The 6,061-nt window shown below is 44.2% G+C and overlaps 1 pseudogene across 1 annotated transcript; it reads right to left on the reverse strand.

The window, feature by feature from the left end:
- Positions 1 to 3,713: 3,713 nt before the first annotated feature.
- On the reverse strand, positions 3,714 to 4,237 carry LOC311522961 (NADH dehydrogenase [ubiquinone] 1 alpha subcomplex subunit 12 pseudogene; annotated as a pseudogene). The gene has a single exon. The product of its transcript is annotated as an NADH dehydrogenase [ubiquinone] 1 alpha subcomplex subunit 12 pseudogene (transcript).
- Between the last annotated feature and the right edge of the window lie 1,824 nt (positions 4,238 to 6,061).

Below are 6,061 nucleotides of genomic sequence, written 5' to 3' on the forward strand. Positions count from 1 at the left end.
CCTGCCTGTGCTCTTCTCTGTGCAAACAGCCCGTTAGCCCCTTGCTGCTCTCTGCAGTGCTCAACCCTTGAACCCCAACTCTCAGCTGGAGTAACTCCTCAGGAGAACTGGGGCAACTGAGCAGCCACTTGACCCAGAACTCAGCAAGTAGAGTAGTAACTACAATGGGATCTGGCCAACCCATATTTTCCTTTACCCACCTGGAAGCATGAAGGTAGTGCATAAAGGGCTATGCAGACCAGTACTGAATTTGGAGAGGACTTTGCTTTGGAATGAATAGAGGAAGTACTGGTTGGCATCCCTGGCATGTACCCTGGTGTAACCAGTAAAGACAAGGGCCCAGCGTCACTGGACATCAGTCTAAACAATATAAGCAAAATCTCACTAGAGACTGATAACTTCATAGAACCTTATTTTCACAGATGAATGCACCAGTTCAGATACTAGAGTGATGGGCAAAACAGTTGAACCTAAATGGAAGAGAACAGGATCCCACAATTTCAGCAACCAAAATAAAATCATATTCTAAACAGATTATGGTTACATTAAAAAATGATTCTGGAACAGAGTGTGTGTTTGCATGCGCAGGGTGTCCAAAATTAAAAAAAAAAATACAAACATACACCTACCCAAAAAACATAACAAGGGAAAGTGGAAGAAAGTTCCTGAAAGTCCTGAAAAGCAACCTTACAACAAGTCACTAAATTATATGGCCCACATTCCCAGCTGCTGTAACTCAAGATAGCACCACTGACTTGAATAGAGCTACGTGGATTTACACCAGCTGAGGATCTGGCCCTATGAAAGTTATATGTTTATTTATTTCATCCTGTTCTTAAAAAAAGACAAAACATACTCTAAACATTTTGGGGATTTCTCTGTTTCTTTAAGAAAATGATCTGCATGTCAGAGGGGCATGAGATATCGCAGTTACTATAGTTACTATCTTTTGTTATTAATCAGAGTAAATAATTGTATAAGACCCACACATAATCTCTTGTTGGGACACACATTGCAAATGCTCCGAGGCTCAAATATTTTACACACCCTCCTGTTTAATTTTTTTTTAATGGAATATTCAAAATTGACATGTTTCAGCTGGGATTGTCAGTCTCTGAACTGACTGTTCTCCATTCTGCTGGTGTAGCCACTAGAGAGACATAACTGAGAAAGGGAATAGAAGGGAATTTGGGGTGTTTCACACCCTTTCAAAGTAAGGAGTTCTCTTCTGGCTGTCCAGACCATTGCAGCTGATACACAGAATAATTCATATACCTTTCTTGACCTTAAGGACCATATTTTCAAAGGATGGGCTTATGGTGAAGCATGTGCAGAACTTGTTGAGAATGTGAACTTGGTCCTGGTGAAGACACTCTGATATCAACAGTGGTGTCTGTGGTATAAGAACCTAAGTAGACCAGAATGGATTTGAACGGGTGACATGGAGGTGAAGGTACTACCAAAAGAGCCCCTGCAACACCCATTTATGGCATCCCTGTGGAAACTACTCAGATGACTAAGTGCTACTCATTCACAGTGAATACATGTTGCAGAATTTGGCCCTTAGGTGGAGAAGTGCTCCCACAGTAGCTTATTCAAACATGATACAAAAGAGGAAGTGAGTAGCTCAGACACACTGATGAGTCAAAGGAAAATTACAATAGAAAAATTGAACCCAAGGAAGACCTTGCATTAGACCCACCGCAGTAAACTCCCCCCCACCCCCAGCCATTTGAGAGGCCAGTGGAGAAGACATGGAAGAGGTCAGCTGAAACAACAAGCAGTACCTAGATGCCCCTGCCAAAAACAATTCACTTTGGAGCTTGAGTTACACTCCCTGTGTAAACACCCAGTGATCAGCTCCATTTCTTTGATAAAGCAGATAGAGGGGAAGAGGAAAGCAGAGGGGAAGAGAAAACAACATATGGCAAAGGCACATACTTGGGTTCACCAGTTCCGCTTCTGTTTAGAAGCATGATCCTACTCCTGCTGAAGTCAATGAAAGGTTTGCCATTGACTTCAGCGGGAGGAGGATCAAAAGCTAAAAGAACACAAAGCCTTAAGAAAGCCTGTCTTGTAAATTTACACATTAATATGGAAATTTCCTTTCCCTCAATAGGGACATGTACCATAGTGCTAAACAAATACTGAAGCCATGTGGATACCCGAATGCTCATTAAAACTAATTGCTTAAGGTGATCTTTTCCAGAATATATTGCAGCAAGAGAGCCAAGATCGGAAGTTTGCATTTCTCCAAAGAGGCTGATTTGGGGGTAATGGATGTATTCATTCAAGTTATGCTACAATTCTGTCCTTTGGAAACTATTACTATTTATATCCATTTATCCACAGGAAAGGGGAAGGGTGGGGAGATATAATGAACCATTTAAACCTACATTAAAACTGACCCAGAACTTTAGCTGCGCCAGACGGAACCTCTTCTAAGGCTCATAAATGTTCACTAATTTGTTTGCACTTTCCGCCAGGATCAGAGAAGGCACAAAAAAGCCCTGGAAAAAGCTATTATCACAAGGCCGGATCCTCAGCAAGTGTAAATGGGCAGATGCTAATTGCCACTAGCTCAGAATCTGGCCCAGAGTATCTACATCACAGCCTAAAACCAGGCAATACTGTGTGTGTTGTACCTCAGACAGGGTCACCCAGCTCCCTGATTTGCATCCGCAATGCCTAACTACATTCAAATTTCATGCACACACCGAAGTGTGGGACACTTCTGGAGGTCAGGTTGGGGCTAGCCAAAAGTATGGCTTACAATGTCACAAGACACATCGACGAGGCCGAATTCCAGGGTGCTGTTGTTGCTTCTCAGCATGGTGGCAAAGCCTCCAGCAGAGCCTGTAAGTTTGTAATATCTGGCACTCTGTGGTTACGTCTCTGCTGCAAACATCGGGAATGGCCTTTTCCCCTCCTCCTAAGCCAGAGGTAGTCAGCCCAGGATCTGTGGCCACTGGTGGTCTGCAAGACACTGGCTACTCAGAGAGCTGGCTGGTTATATGGGCCAGTCCCTCCTTCTGGTTTGCAGTTGCTAAATTGCATTAAAACAGCTAGAAATTGATTATGTCCTAGTAGTTGCCACAGGGGTGTTAATCAGGCAGAAATGAGGGGGGGAACACCCACAAGACCACCTATGCACTGAATTGCAATCCACACTCAGAAAAAAGCTAAGGAGGGTGTCCGTCCTCCAAGCAGGCTCTGGATTGCAGGACAGAGCTGGGGCCACACTCACTAGGTGGCTCTCCCTTCTGAGGGAGCTGCTATGGGTCAATGCCAGTGCCTCTATGACTGGGACTGTGATTGGCTGGTCATCCCTAAAAGGTGGGGCTGGGAGAGGTTAGCAGTGATCGGGGTGATGCTGAGTCCCATTGCTTCCGTGTGTGTATGTGGTGGGGGGATGGACGGACAGGTTACACTTCATGTTCTATGATTCACCATGCGACAGTCTCGACAATTGTGTAGGTTGTTTTGCTTGAGAGAGGAATGGGGTGAGACTCTCTTATTTGTCCCCCCTTTCCCTGGCTGGACCTGGGGAGGAGTCACAGCAACCTTAGCTCTGGGGTAAGTTCTGGATTCACTTCAGGAGGGAGTGAGGGGGCTAGGAAGCACAGAGCGTTAATTCAGGCCTGAGAGCTGAATTTTATGAGCTACAGGCTCCCTCCACCTCGGGGTTTTTTGTTTTTGTTTTTTACTTTTGTCAGAGGCTTTTATTTTAAACCAACCAAACAATGAAGGTCCAGTTTACATTGAGAACCTAGTTTTAGGCAAGTCAGGCTTTTCAATTATTTGTTAGCAGTCGTAGGTGGGACCCACTCCTGTATCTTTTTATGCATTGTAGAGAAAGGGACATATTGCCCAGGAGTGCCACTCAGATTGAATTTGTGGTTCTCCCAAATGAATTTACGAGCAGCTGGTGGATGAGTAGTTGGAGGGTCTTCAGTTATGCAGTGAAGCCAACAATGCCATTCCGGTGGCACCATGCTTCCATCCACTTCCCAGAATGTATTTTTGCCATTCATTTCAGTCGCATAGTCAACCGATCTAGGATGACCAAAAAATACTTTTTGCCTTCATAGTATTTGTTTCCATATTTGTCAACACCTACGAGGGCACCGGTCTTCAAATCGTTGACCCTGAGCAGCTGCCAGAGGGCACCGCGGAGGCCGCCATGACCCCCGAGCTGCTGCACTGCCCGACTCAGCACCCGCACGTACTCCGCCATCTTTGAGTAGCAGGCAAACCTGCCCCAGGATCAGCTGGTTGGGCATGCAGCTGGCTCATGCTGCATAGGGGGTTTCACAATCTGTACAGGATTTGGTACTGTGGCAACTCACACAATTACAAAATATTCCTGTGCCCAGATACTCAGCGGAAGCAAACACTCTAAGTACTTTATATTTTACTGTTGATTCCTATGCACACATCCCTCCCCCATCCATCTTCTAGGCAGCTCTTACAAATTATTGTAAATGGTCTTTCTTATTGTCCTAAGGAACTCACCCTCACTGGTAGCGTCTTTGTCCTTGAAAGGTGCTCTACTGCCCTTTCAATTCCAGCCATCAACCCGTCTTTCTCACAGGTTATGATGAGTCTGGTTTTAACAAAGATGAATTGGACATTTTCCCCTTTCAAATCCACTGAATCCCCTTTCATCAGTTATCATCAGTTTCTCTCTTTCTCTGAGCTCAATTAATAATGCATGACTAGGAGCTAAGGCAGTTTGATCAGCTACACCAGTAATAAATTGGAGTGTATCCTCTGCATTCGGCATCAAGTTACTGTCATTTGGGAATTCAACAGATGGAAACTCTGGGATTCTTTCCATGTCACTTCTGCTTTGGAGGGCTCCCAGTATAGTAGAAGATTACAAACATGGCATATCCCAATATGGGTGCCAGCCCTGGGGGAGGGGGGAAACATAAGTCACTGTTCTGATGATCCACTTCTGATGATGTTAAACTTGGCTCTAAGCAGCAAGTCACTCTCTAGTTGCATTTGTAATCTCACTTCTTTTCAAAACACTTTTTTATTTCTCAAACAAATGGCATTGGTTTTATTTTTCATTACCATCTCCAAGCTAGTTACATGGAGAGCCAGACATATTCCCTGCACATTCCTCATTAAGTTCTCTTCAGATTCCTTCATTTTATTCAGTGTGACTCATGGAAGCTTATCAAGATGCTGAAACATTTGTTTCTTCTTTTTTCACAAGGTGGTATGGGGATTTTGTTCTAATATTGCTGAAACAATCGAGGAAAAATCCTGTGCTCTAAAGCAGCCAGAAACACAATAAATTTCAGCGACATCATTTGGAAATTTAAGTGGCAAGATATTTAAGTACTTAATTCCCACAGAAATCAACGGGAGTTAGGCACCTAAATACCTTTGGCCCTGTTTTCCAGACCTAGTTAGCTCTAAGCTTTTCCCCTCATTCAGTCTCTCCCCAGACAGCAGAAGTTCATTTTCTTTCCCCACAATCCACAAGATTGCCCCATCAGCCTAAATCAAAAGTATCTAAGGGGAGCGAATGAAAGGTAACACAAGCCTGTCTAATCCCAGGTGTAGGTAACAGCATCAGGAGATGAGGAAAAGACTTGGAGTTACAGTGCCATGACTCAAGTAGCAGGGGGTAGCCATGTTAGTCTGTATCCACAAAAACAACAAGGAGTTCGGTGGCACCTTAAAGATTAACAGATTTATTTGAGCATAAGCATTCGTGGGTAAAAACCCCACTTATTTACCCACGAAAGCTTATGCTCAAATAAATCTGTTAGTCTTTAAGGTGCCACCGGACTCCTTGTTGTTTTTATGACTCAAGTACTCACTTCCTAGAGCTCAGGTGTCTCTCCTCTCATAGGCTTTGTCTCCACTAGCCTTTTCCCTCTAGAATTTCCCACAGCTGCTCCCACTGTGCAGCTCTACCTGTGGAAGCAATAATGAGGAGCTGTAATGTACAAAGGACATCTGCAGCCTCCCGTGTTTTTACAGTAGAACCCTCAGCATTACGAACACCTCGGGAATGGTGGTTGTTCGTAACTCTGAAACA

This window comes from Lepidochelys olivacea (genome assembly GCF_965140295.1).
Source record: "Lepidochelys olivacea isolate rLepOli2 genome assembly, chromosome: 6".
Classification (NCBI taxonomy): Eukaryota; Metazoa; Chordata; order Testudines; family Cheloniidae; genus Lepidochelys; species Lepidochelys olivacea.